We start from the raw sequence: 14,184 nt of genomic DNA, 5'->3' as shown, positions 1-14,184 counted from the left end.
CAGCGAGTTCTTTCCGCTGTGGCGCATCTGTCCCGCTCAAGAAATTTCAGAGGATACTAGGTCTCATGGCCTCAGCATCATCACTACTTCAGCTGGGCTTGCTTCACATGCGCCCGCTACAGTTCTGGCTGAAAGCGCGAGTGCCGCGCCGAGCGTGGGCTTCCGGTCTGCTTCGTCTCAAGGTCAATCAGAAATGCATCGCAGCTCTGAAACCTTGGAAAGCAACCGACTGGTACCAATCAGGTGTAAGCCTGGGGACTTCCTCGAGTGTGAAGGTAGTGTCTACGGACGCATCCACCTCGGGATGGGGAGCGCTGCTCGAGGGCAGACCGTTATTCGGCCAATGGTCAGAACGGGAGAAGCTTCTACACATAAACTGCCTCGAAATGCTGGCAGTAGACAACGCGCTGACGCGTTTTTGTCCCCAAATACGAGGACACCACGTCCTGGTCCACTCGGACAACATGTCAGTGGTGTCCTACATAAATCGCCAGGGCGGCCTCAGGTCCCGAAACCTGCACAGGCTGACAGAACGCCTCCTGGTGTGGGCTCAGCGCAACCTGCTCTCGCTGAGAGCAGCGCATGTGCCAGGGCTCCTAAACGTAGGACCGGACAGACTGTCCAGGAACAATGTTCCGACAGGCGAGTGGTCTCTACACCCACAGACAGTCCAGCTGCTGTGGAAGAAATTCGGCAGAGCGGAAGTAGACCTGTTCGCGTCTCAAGAAAACGCTCACTGTCTGGAATTTTTCTCCAAGAGCAGGGACGCGCTGGCTCATGTATGGCCCCGCCGCCCGCTCTATGCCTTTCCTCCCGTCTCTCCCCTGCCTCATGTGATAGAACGGATCAGGGAAGAAGGATGCTCAGTGCTACTCGTAGCGCCGTTCTGGAAAAACCAACCCTGGTTCCCAGTTCTGATGCAGCTAGCGAGCACTGCCCCATGGCCAGTGCCAGTGAGGAGGGACCTCCTCTCTCAGGCCAAGGGCTCGATTTGGCATCCGCGCCCAGAGCTGTGGTCCCTTCATGTTTGGGCCATCAACGGGTACCCGCTGACCTCCCAAGCGGAGTGTTAAACATGATCACGCAGGCTAGAGCTCCGTCTACGTGACGTCTCTATTCCTCGAAATGGTCAGTGTTCTCCAGCTGGTGCACAGCTCGTGGCGTGTCGCCCCCAGACTGTGGGGTGATGGAGGTTCTCTCCTTCCTACAAGAGCTGTTGGACAAGGGCAGGACCCCTTCCACACTCAAGGTTTATGTGGCGGCCATAGCAGCGTTCTCAAAAACAAAGCTTGGTCAGTCAATAGGAAGGAACAATTTAGTCATCCGTTTCCTTAGAGGAGCTAAGAGACTGAATCCTCCCAGACCTCCCTCAGTCCCTGTATGGGACCTTTCTACGGTGCTGGAAGCCATGAAAGGTGACCCATTCGAGCCTTTACAGACGATTGATCTTAAACACCTGTCTTTCAAGACAGTGTTTCTTCTGGCTCTCGCTTCAGTGAAGCGCATAGGGGACTTACACGCGCTCTCAGTAAGCGCGACGTGCATGGAGTTTGGGCCTAATGACTCAAGAGTTATACTCAAACCTAAGCACGGTTATGTTCCAAAATCCCTCAACACACCGTTTAGGGCGCAGGTCATTTCCCTGTCAGCCCTACCGGTCTTTGACGAGGAAGGAGACGCGAGCTTCCTTTGTCCAATCAGGGCATTAAGAGCTTATGTGTCTCGCTCATCTGTCTTCAGACAGACGGAGCAGCTCTTCGTTTCGTTCAGCGGACGTTCCAAGGGACTAGCCGCGTCGAAACAGAGCCTATCCAGATGGATAGTTGACGCCATTGCGCTGGCGTACACTTCCAAGGGTATTCAGTGCCCGTTGGGTGTCAGAGCGCACTCCACGAGAAGCATGGCTTCATCGTGGGCCTGGTCAAGTAGGATTGCCTTGCAAGATATATGTATGGCGGCAGGCTGGGCCTCCCCGTCTACATTTATAAGGTTTTATAACCTAGAGGTTCCCGCCTTACAGGCCAGGCTGTTGTCGGTCTAAATATACCAGTACTGTCTGTTCTGATGCTATCGGTTCAGAATACTGTGTCTGCTGAGCACTGCTCGCTGATCGACCGCAAAATGCTTATGGGCAAATGAATAAGACCCACAATTTCGCCCTTGGGTCTTTGGTGTCAGATCCCAGCACGCACAGCGTTTTACATTGGGTCCCCTAGCGTAAGATACTTACGCAGTACGAGAGACCTCTCGTAAGAGAACGTACTCAGTTACTAACGTAACCTCGGTTCGCTCTAGAAGAGGGAACGAGTACTGCGTATCTTGCCGTGCATGCACACCAGTGATGCGCGGGTCAATGTATAAACAACCCGCACCCGACCGACGTTTTCAACTAACCCGCCCGCAACTCGGACCGCAAAAAAAAAAGAAGAAAATATTGTACCCGACCCGCTTCCTGACCCGCATTTTTTTAAAGTAGTAAAAATGCATAGCAAGAAGTACACATGACAAAGCCAGCACTTTGGTCATCATCTTTCATTATTTCGGCAAATGTCTCCCACACTTTGCTCTTTCTTTTTGTGTATTTGCGGAGCTTCCACTCCCCAGTCTTCACCTTTTCTCTTGCCGCCTCCATCTCTACCTGCAGACTGAGCTTGTGCGTCATCTTCGCGCCAGTTATTCAGCCAATAAAGTGTAGGCCTATGTATTTCATATAAAATTGCATGTGAGCGGAGTGGAGCGGGAGCGATCGGGCGGATCTTGGACAGAGCGCAGAGCGGCATTTTTAAAAGGATGGAGCGTCGCCCTATTTCCCGCTCCAATTTCGCTCCGCGCACACCACGATTCTGAAGCATGCTCAGTCAAGCCTGACTCAGTCTACTGTTGATGACTGCAAGATGGATTCTATTTTCAGTCAAAACTCGGCTCAGTAATGGAGTTCAAAAAGTAAGCTACTTCAAAAAGGAAAATAAGAAGTCATACAGGTGTACTATAATATAAAACTAACTATAATGTGGTAGAAGAAAACGAATGTTGAGACATTGTTTCAGTCAGTAAAGATTAATTTTGGAATCTAAAAAGACACATCTCTCGAAAACATGCAGTGTGCTATGTGAACACGCTGGGAAGAAAGCAAAAGGTTAGCAAAATTAATACGGTAACTTGTAACAAAGTGTAAATTAAATTTAGCGTAATATTCAAACAATTGATACAAGCCCATTTAAATTTTAATCCTGCGCGCTGCGCAAAAGTTCAGTTATAAGAATGTTGGCCTAATAGTTCATTTAGCCTACTTTTAAAACGTTTATGTATATATTTTTTTATATTTGTGTTTATATAAATTTTATTTATATTATTAGGCCCATTTATTCGTTTTATTTTACAGCAGTTTGTGTGTACAATGGATATAAGCCCATTTAAATTTGAATCGTGCGCGTTGCGCAAAAGTTAACTTATCAAAATTCTGGCCTAATAGTAAATTTACTTTAAACATTTTTATGTAGGCTATATCTTTGTTTATATAATTGTTATTTATATTATTAGGCCCATTTATTCGTTTAATTTTACAGGACTTTGTGTAGGCTATATTCCTTCTTACATAGGCCTAATTTGTAATTTGAAATAAAACATTTCTATTTGAAAAATGTTGTTGTTGCTCATTAGTTCTTTAGGAGGTAAGGCTGTGGTCTAAGCTAACAGTGATATACATGTAGATTTTTTTTCCTTTTTTAGAGCGAGCGGGGGCGATTTGAGTGGAGCGCGGAGCAAACTGCGTTGAGCGCTGAGCGATAATGAGCGGAGCGGCCTGACGTAGCTTTGAGCGGGGGAGCGGACAGTTCCGTGAGCAATGAGCGGAGATTCTCACCGCTCCACTCCGCTCATATGCTCTCTAGAGTACTATATAAATTACAAAGGTTTAATTGGCATCTTTATTTCAAACGACCCGACCGACCGCGACCCGAATATCATTAAAAATATTTTTGGATGACTCGTAACCGCAGGTGACCACAGGCACCCGCTCATTTCGGATCAACCCGCGCATCACTGATGCACACGCTCTGGTTAGCTTCGGCAATGAAAAACCAGATATCAGCTGTCTGCGAGCTGGATTTATAGGCCTAAGCCACGCCCGTTTCGGCGGGACGTGACCAAGCGGGAAGGAAGTCGACCGGAAGTTGAAGCCGGCCGCGTGCCACCATCTTGTAGCAGAACTTCACCTGCTGTTAGCATCCCATTGACTCCCATTCATTTTGACTTTGACAGCGAATAACTTTACATCTGAGGCGTTTGAATACTCCATTTGTCCATTATTTATTTCTAAAGAAACACGACAATGTATAAAATGCTCCATTACCTTGTAGCTTACGTTATGGCCCCGTAAAAGCAGTTTTTGTAAAAGTAGGCTAACGATTGCGTCATAACCACGCGACTCTCTGTCGCACATTAGAGAGATTACCGTATGGACGGGAGGAGAAGCTCGCGAGCAATCGGGGAGACGTGGAGGCAAAATTACATTAATTAATTAATTAGAATACCTAGCAAAAGTTTCTCCTGCTCCTAGCTCATGGACAGCTCCAACTCACGCTCTCCGTCTCTGCAAGATTCGGAAGGGAATGATTCAGATTTCTCATGCCACAGCCACTAGAAGACAGACGGGTTGCTCACGTCACATCTACGTCGTCAAGCTCTGTTTGAGTCTGCGCGTCAGGAACGGAAGTCCTAAGAAATCGCTGAAAATGGGCTTCACTTGTCTCAATTGAGTTCCAATGAGATGGCTCTGTCCGTGACGCAGTGGGCGCGAAGCACCCTCATTGGGTCTGACGTCACGCTAGGCTCGATAGGCTGCTGCAGTTGCCGCAGAACAGCCAATAGGCACACGAGCCGTCTTGCCTATGTCTCTATGCTGCCGCAACGCGTTTTACAATAATACAAAATTAAGGATAATTTTTTGGCTTCAATATCTCGCGGAAAAGGGATTTTCCCCTAGCGTAAGATACTTACGCAGTACTCGTTCCCTCTTCTAGAGAGAACCGTGGTTACGTTAGTAACTGAGTACGTTTTTTGTAGTAACTATGTTTTTTTTGTAGTTACCATGGTTTAACTATGGTTTGTGTGGTAAAACCATAGTAACTACAAAATGATCCATAGTTTAACTATGGTTTTTGCAGTAAAACCATAGTAACTACAAATTAACCATGGTTTTACTACAATAACCGTGGTTTAACCATGTTTTTTTGTTTTTTTTTACCATGGTTTAACTATGGTTTTTGTAGTAAAACGTACTCGGTTACTAACGTAACCTCGGTTCTCTCTAGAAGAGGGAACGAGTACTGCGTAAGATATCTTACGCTAGGGGAAAATCCTTTTTCCGCGAGATATTGAAGCCAAAAATTATCCTTAATTTTGTAATAATGGAAAACGCGTTGCGGCAGCATGCAGACATAGGCGAGGCAGCTCGCGCGCCTATTGGCTGCTCTGCGGCAACTGCAGCAGCCTATCGAGCGAGGCCTGGCGTGACGCCAGACCCAATCAGGGCACTTCGCGCCCGCTGCGTCACGTCCCGCCGAAATGGGCGTGGTCTAGGCCTATAAATACCGCTCGCAGGCAGCTATTATCTGGTTTTTCATCATCGAAGCAACCAGAGCGTGTGCATGTACGGCAAGATACGCAGTACTCGTTCCCTCTTCTAGAGAGAACCGAGGTTACGTTAGTAACCGTGTACGTTCTCTTACGAGAGGTCTCTCGTACTGCGTAATATATCTTACGCTAGGGGACCCAATGCAAAACGCCGTGCATGCTGAGATCTGACACCAAAGACCCAAGGGCGAAAGCCCGGGGTACATATAGTGCACAATCACTCAGGGAACTCACAGGGAGTCCGGGAAGAGGGAGGGGCGAAGCCGCACTCTTCCACATATGGCAGCGTCGCTGAGACGCGAATTTCATACAGACAGGGCGGGGTACGGCCTGAACTGATGGGGGAATGTGGGTCTTACACAGTCTGCCCAGGCACATCTCGTGCTGCTACTTTTTACTGTCGAACATTGAGCTGTGCTCAGTAGACGCAGCATTCTGAGCTAATAGCATCAGGTCAGATAATACTGGTAAACTTAGACCGACAGCAGCCTGGCCTGCAGGGCGGGAACCTCTAGGTTATAAAACCTTATAAATGTAGACGGGGAGGCCCAGCCTGCCGCCATACAAATATCTTGCAAGGCAATCCCACTTGACCAGGCCCACGAAGAGGCCATGCCTCTCGTGGAGTGCGCTCTGACACCCAACTGCATGCCCTTGGAGGCGTATGCCAGCGCTATAGCATCAACTATCCATCTGGATAGGCTCTGTTTCGACGCGGCTAGTCCCTTAGAACGCCCGCTAAATGAAACAAAGAGCTGCTCCGTCTGTCTGAAAACAGACGAGCGAGACACATAAGCTCGTAATGCCCTGACTGGGCAAAGGAGGCTCGCGTCTCTTTCCTCATCAGGGACCGGTAGGGCTGACAGGGAGATAACCTGCGCCCTAAACAGTGTGTTGAGGGATTTTGGAACATAACCGTGCTTAGGTTTGAGTATAACTTTTGAGTCATTAGGCCCAAACTCCATGCACGCCGCGCTCACAGAGAGCGCGTGTAGATCCCCTATGCGCTTCACTGAAGCGAGAGCCAGCAAAAACACTGTCTTGAAAGACAGGTGTTTCAAATCAATTGACTGTAAAGGCTCAAATGGCGCACCTTTCATGGCTTCCAGAACCGTAGAAAGGTCCCATACGGGGACTGAGGGAGGTCTCAGTTAACCCTTCCCTGAGTGTTTAAAATAACCATTCTGATCTGTGAAAGGTTTCACAGTTCAGTTTGGGTCAGTTAAACCTTCCCTGAGTGTTAAAATTAACCATTCTGATTTGTGAAAGGTTCCACAGTTAAGTTTGGGTAAGTTAACCCTTCCCTGAGTGTTTAACCCCCTGAGGTCTACGGTATCGCCGGCGATACCAGCTCGCTTTTTTTTTATCAATGTAAAAGAAACTCATAAATACTCTGTTGACTTTGATTTTCCATAGGAGTTTCATACATCAATCGATTCTGTTAAATGTGTATTATTTTTGTGTATACTCACAATAAAAACAAAGTGTTGTGCTTTTTGCCAAATAAAGAAAAATAAACACGAAGCGAGTTCTGCCTTCTCTCTGCCAGTGAAGTCCATTCTGAAACGCGTCCGAAAATGAACAATAACTGAGCGAATACTCAGTCAAACAGGCATACAGACACACAGGCATGAAGCTTGAATTCTCTTCTTTTAAATGAAGTAATTTATATAAAAAACAAATATTCTCATCTTGTGAAATCTGTATTAAAAGAGAGCGATTCCAGTCGAGCTCATCTCATCTCATTACGTTTTAATCGGCCCCGCCCACGGAGAGCGCGCGCTATTCAAACGCAAATGACTGAGACGATCCCATACAAACTGTGAACGCCCACAACACATATCAGCTCGAGAAAACACATCAAGTTTATTCAGATAAGTGTAGTTGTCTACACTGTCTCGCAGCGCTGTGAGGAATAATAATAATGGAAAACTTACCTCAGAAGTGCTGGTATTTCGAGGAGCAACGGATGGAATAATGTAGTAAGTTTTTTTTTTTCATTCTCAAGTAAATCGCGTTTCTGTGTGAATGAATGAACGGCAGAGATGCGCTGTTTACCACAACTCGCAAAAAGACGGTTTAAATTTGAATTGCGTTTCTGTGTGTGAATAAATGATCTGCTTTTAGCAAACTATTTTGCTATACTGAGTAAAATCGATTGAAATATGTTGAAATAAAATGTATTTGTATAAGCAACGTATTAAACTGCAAATTAACATTTATATTCCTTATAATAAAAACGAAAGACCTATGTTACAGACATATGAAAGACAACATTTCGTTGATTAGTTTTGGATAGATTACACATTTTTACTGTAAAATATCTGCCACCTCAAATAAGCTTTTGTTTGCCAATTTTTGCTAATATGTTAAATATAGTATGTTTTGTCAATGTAGGCTATATTCGAAGTTTGAAATATGTATGATAAAATGTATACTTTAGTTTTTACAAAGAAAGATTACACTTCAATTGTTGTTGTAATTGTAACCTTTTTAATAAAAAAATATATATTTACAAGGTAGATGTAAACAAATTTTAAAAGGTAAATATAAGCATTTTCTTTAAATAATTTTTATTGTGTTTTATTATTGACAAATTTGGGGAGAGGATACATATTCCAAAACTGAAAATACAGTATGAGAATTAACTGCACAATTAATAGACATGTTTTCCTTGGATATTATACAATTTGCAAGCAAAATTTGTAAAAAAAATAAAAAATTGACATGCTTCCAACTGTGAACCAATTTGGTAGAATATATATATATATATATATATATATATATATATATATATACTGTATATATATTGCTCTTGCATTCTTTCTTGTGGCTATAGGTGACACACCTGAATGAATGGCTCATTAAGTATGCGGGCCCCATTGTCTCCTGAGGTGTGAACCACTACATATGCATGATGCTGTTGAATGGTTGACGCCCCTTGCGCATATTGCCTTTACAAACAAAAAGTGTTTTACAAGATTTAAATCAATGTATTGTGTTATGTGAATGATAAGGGCAGGATGATTTTCACATCATTTTGAAGAAAAAACTCTAGGCAAAGACATCAATTAGTCAACAGTCTTATTGACACGTATTTAGTATGTGTTTTGTGGCCTTATTTCAGAAACTTTAGTTTTTAGTTTTTTCAATAACCATGCATAAACATTATTCTCTCAAAAATACAAACATGTACATGCATGTTGCTCACATATTATGGTAGCCCTGTTTGTGCTAAATAGAGTGTAATTATACCTTTGCCATTAATATGTTTATAAGCAACTGAAAAAAGCACAAATGTCAGGGCATGTCAGAACATCTCAAGGACCCCAAAAACCCCTCAGACCTCAGAGGGTTAAGCGGGTATGGTTATGTATATATTGATTTACTTTAGTATTTGTTATCCAAGTGGATGCTGCACACTGGTGGTGGTTGAGGAGAGATCCCCTGATATGATTGTAAAGCGCTTTGGGTGTACAGTAGTACATATGAAAGCGCTATATAATTACGAATCAAATTTCACGTTGAATGCTACCGCATCTGGGGCAGCCGATGCGCCAGCATTGGGGAACCTGGATGCTGGTGAGAAATATGCTACTGGCCGAAGAAATCAAAGAAAGATCGTCACGCCGAAAATGGAAATTCGAATTGCTGCATGGAATGTACAAACGGTCCTAAGCCCGGCTGAAAAAGGAGGAAGGTGGTCGCCCTGCCGAGGTGGCCAGAACTGGGAAACCAGGGAAACTAGGCACGAAACCGATGGAAAATTACGAATCAAATTTCACGTTGAATGCTACCGCATCCGGGGCAGCCGATGCGCCAGCATTGGGGAACCTGGATGCTGGTGAGAAATATGCTACTGGCCGAAGAAATCAAAGAAAGATCGTCACGCCGAAAATGGAAATTCGAATTGCTGCATGGAATGTACAAACGGTCCTAAGCCCGGCTGAAAAAGGAGGAAGGTGGTCGCCCTGCCGAGGTGGCCAGAACTGGGAAACCAGGGAAACTAGGCACGAAACCGATGGAAAATTACGAATCAAATTTCACGTTGAATGCTACCGCATCCGGGGCAGCCGATGCGCCAGCATTGGGGAACCTGGATGCTGGTGAGATATATGCTACTGGCCGAAGAAATCAAAGAAAGATCGTCACGCCGAAAATGGAAATTCGAATTGCTGCATGGAATGTACAAACGGTCCTAAGCCCGGCTGAAAAAGGAGGAAGGTGGTCGCCCTGCCGAGGTGGCCAGAACTGGGAAACCAGGGAAACTAGGCACGAAACCGATGGAAAATTACGAATCAAATTTCACGTTGAATGCTACCGCATCCGGGGCAGCCGATGTGCCAGCATTGGGGAACCTGGATGCTGGTGAGAAATATGCTACTGGCCGAAGAAATCAAAGAAAGATCGTCACGCCGAAAATGGAAATTCGAATTGCTGCATGGAATGTACGAACTGGTCACCATGTTGGCCAAAAAGAAATCATTGCTAAGGAGCTGCTGAGCTGCAAAATCGACATCGCAGCGCTATCGGAAGTACGGCTCACTGGATCAGGGCAGATGGTCGTTGAACCGCCATCTATCGACGACCAGATGACACTATACTACTCAGGTGGCGACAAACGAGAGGCGGGAGTTGGATTCATGGTTGCCCGCCGCACAGTCGGGAGTGTCGTCTCGTTCCAGCCGATCTCTGATCGACTTGCGGTCCTTACCATCAATGGCACCACCAAAACCCACCTTGTCGCCGTCTATGCACCGACCGAGACAAACCCGGAACCGACAAAAAATGATTTCTACAACCAACTGCAACTTACGTTGGACTCGATTCCGCAGACCGAACTGATCATATTGGCTGGAGATTTCAATGCCCACATTGGCACTGATCGATCTGGCTGGGAGAATACAATGGGTTGTTTTGGACACGGTGTGATCAACGACAATGGTCTGCACCTCTTGTCCTTCGCCAGTGCCAACAGCTACATCATTGGGAATAGCCACTTTCAACATCCAAAGAAACACCAACTTACGTGGCGTAATCCAGCTGGCAATGACTCCGCGATGTTGGATTACATCCTGATCAACTCTCGTTTCCGATCATCACTCAAGGACGTCCGTTCGATGCGCGGCCCAGACTGTGGATCGGATCATTACCTCGTGCGCGCTGTGATCAAGCTTCGACTACATAGAACCAAAAGCAAATCGCGTCCATTAGCCAAGCTAGATTGGAAATGCTTGTTGGATCCCGTTCGCAAGACTGAATTCCAAATAGCACTATCCAACCGTTCCGCAGCACTGGCTCCATCCGAAGATGTCAACGTCGAAGAACAACAGCTTTCAAACGCCATCATGAAATGCACAAAGGAATTGTGCCCTCCCGCTCGTCGCCGAACACAGCCGTGGATATCGGATGAGTGTCTCAGTACGGTAGACGAACGGAAGTGAGTGAAGCTGGTCGACTTCGAGCGATACCGCCAGCTTAATAAGGACATCCGATGCCAAATGAAAGAAGAACGAGAGGCTTACTGGAACCAAATAGCAGCTGACTTGGAGGTTGCGGCCTCAAAGCACGAGTACCACATGCTTTATCGAACCCTTCGACGACTGAGCGGAAAGGCTAAATCAACGAACGACAACATCCGGAAAGCCGAGGGCACCTTCGTACGATCATCGACGGAGCGTCTACAACGTTGGAGGGATTTTTTCGAAACGTTGTACAATCACGACCCACCACAAGGAACTCCGGCGGAGCCGCCACAAATTGAGCCACCAGAGGCCGTGATGTCCGATGCCGAACCGACGCTCGTAGAGGTAAAGGCGGCCATCCGGACTTTGAAAAATGGCAAAGCGCCTGGTGTGGACGCGATTACAAATGTTTGTGAGGCGGCTTTACTCTATGTATGTGTGCAGAGAAAAAAAAAAAACATCTCTCAGACAGCGCAATTACCGAATAGTTTAAAATCGCGTGAATGTTTAAACTGGTAAGACTTAAAAAGACGTGCAAATGGTAAACTTTAGTTACTCATGATGCAATGCTGGCCCGATTATGCAAGTGACAATTCCGTCTATCCCGACTCCCGAAACGCGAGAGTGTATTATCGCCGCCTGCAGCGTGCTTAACGATTACCTTGTGCAACCCATTTTGAGAGACGAGAGATAGAAGACGCAGCACCGCTGAATCACTCATGCTGTTTGTGAAATTGCGTCTCGCAGACAGTTTTAAAATGACTGATTTGATTTTATAAGATGTGTGGATTAATTTACCAATACAACCTACATTCTAAAGTGAATCAATGTTTGCGGGAATTTCCCGCATTATAAGTGGGAGACCTGCGGGAATGATTCAAATTATGCGCAATACCCGCAATCCCACGCTGAAATTCGAGCCCTGAGTAACCTTTTTACTTAAACACAACTCTCTATTTAAATTAAGATTTTGTGATCTCTGATTTGCTGCATAATTTGCCTGTACCTTAAGCGTGTTAAAAGTACATTTATGTACCCTTTGCTGTCAACTGATTTTGTACCTTTAAATTAAGACAACATTTGTCACCTTAAGGACCATTCCCTGTACCTTACAGGGTACTTTCGTGGCAAATCTACTTTAAGGTACAGAAACGATACCCCTATTTTTCTGTGTGTACAGACCATGATCGCCGCACCAACGAGGGCAGTGGAGGATGCCCACGGGCCGCAATAAGTCACGGGAACTCTCGCAACCCTGAGGCTTTCTGATGCACGTCCAGGAAGAAAGGCCCTTGGGGCGAGTGCTGGTAGTGCAGCACGCGCCGCGCCTAGGAACCAATCGTCCAGCCTACAGCGCTCAGGGGAGGGCGGCGCCACTCCAACCGATGCTTTCAGCTGCCCAGGAAAGCATGGCCATCAGCTCTGGATCTGACTCGGCTAACGATGACACTCCCGAGGGAGGTAACACAGCCGAATCCTCATTTCTAGAGGAATCAAGCCCACCCTGTGATGTTGTGAGTGACATGACATCAACTGGAGCCCTGAAAGAAAACACCGGATTGAATACACACAATAAAAATGTAATGGATTTGAAGAATTTTGTGGTTGAACTTTAAAAAAGTAACAAATCCTTTCCTCGCGGGTAAATTTTAACCCCTTAGGAATAAATGTAATGCGTAGAATGCTTCAGTACACATAGAAAAACCTAAAAATGCTCAAAATTCAAACTAAAAATGCAAGGGAAGGATGAGGGATAATCAATTGAGAAAAAAAACAGAGAAAAAAAAAACAGGGCTAGGAAGCAATGCAATTTAATTACTCACACTGGTTTTATGAACTGGATTGACAGATTCATTGATTCCTCTCTTTTGGCTCTCTAGCAGCTTGTAGCAGCTGTGTGTATTTCACGAGTTCACACTTACGAATGATCAGAGAGTAAATGGTTATGCGTATTTGGCGTGCTGTCCGGTGGGAGGGCTCCGAGCTCGGAAATTGGGCCCGAACCCAGAGTACCCCCCCCCCCCCCCCCCGTCTCTGGTTAGGAAAATAACCATGCAAGTGTGAGGGGATGGAGGGATGCTGAAAACTGTCGAGGAATATGGGTGAGTCGACTGCATATATTTATAGGTTTAACTGATTGAGTGGACCTGTTGATTACTGATTGATGACAGCTGGTTGGAATGACTTGATTGCTTGATCATTAGAACGTGTTCCTCCCGAACCTTGTTAATAAAACATCATTTGTGTTCGCAGAACTAGTACGACCTGAACCTTCTTATACAATTCAACACACAGTATTTCTGTCATATACAGCTGTTTTCATGCACATCAACCCTGATCATAAGCACAAAACGTTCTATCTCTGTTTCATCAGTAAAGTTTGATTGCGTCCATGTTCTCATATTGGCCACACGCAAATTTCCTAAAGTGCTGTTTTAAAACAGACAGACAGCTTACAGTCATGAGGTGTCCATTAGCCCCAATGAAAGAGCAGGAAGCTCTTCATAATTATCAGTCTCCCTCATTCTCTCTGATCTATGGCCTGTCAGGAAAGATATGTACAGAAATATTTTTTCCATGTGCAGAGGGGCAGAGGTCTGATGTGCCATGATCAGAGGAAACAATCCCTCCATCTGACGCTGAAACTGAACGTGAGAGAAAGCAGACAGATGGCGCAGTTTTTTCACTCCTTTTTGTAGCTAGACAGCCATGGTCACTATGAACTGTTGTTATAGCAATAACTACTTAAAAATTATTTTTTGACCTGCATGTCATATGACCAATAACTGATATCAACTGTGAACATGTGAATGTGTTGTTAAATTATTGAAATATTAACTTAAAATCTCAGGTAGACTTCAAGAAAATATTATACTGTATGTCTTTATTAAGAGCTTCGGCTGACAAAAAAGTTTGGGAATCAGTGATCTGCAGAATGGGGCATTTATTTGTTGCTAGGCACTAAAGGGCTCTGAAACTCATCAATGGTCCAGCCAAACATAAATAAGAAACCAACCAAAATGTTTAACAGAGCAATCTGTACATCACTTGGATGGACAGTATACGGTTATATTTTTGGCAAATG

This window comes from Leuciscus leuciscus (assembly GCF_965113295.1).
Source record: "Leuciscus leuciscus genome assembly, chromosome: 2".
NCBI lineage: Eukaryota > Metazoa > Chordata > Actinopteri > Cypriniformes > Leuciscidae > Leuciscus > Leuciscus leuciscus.
This window is presented reverse-complemented; position numbering follows the sequence as displayed.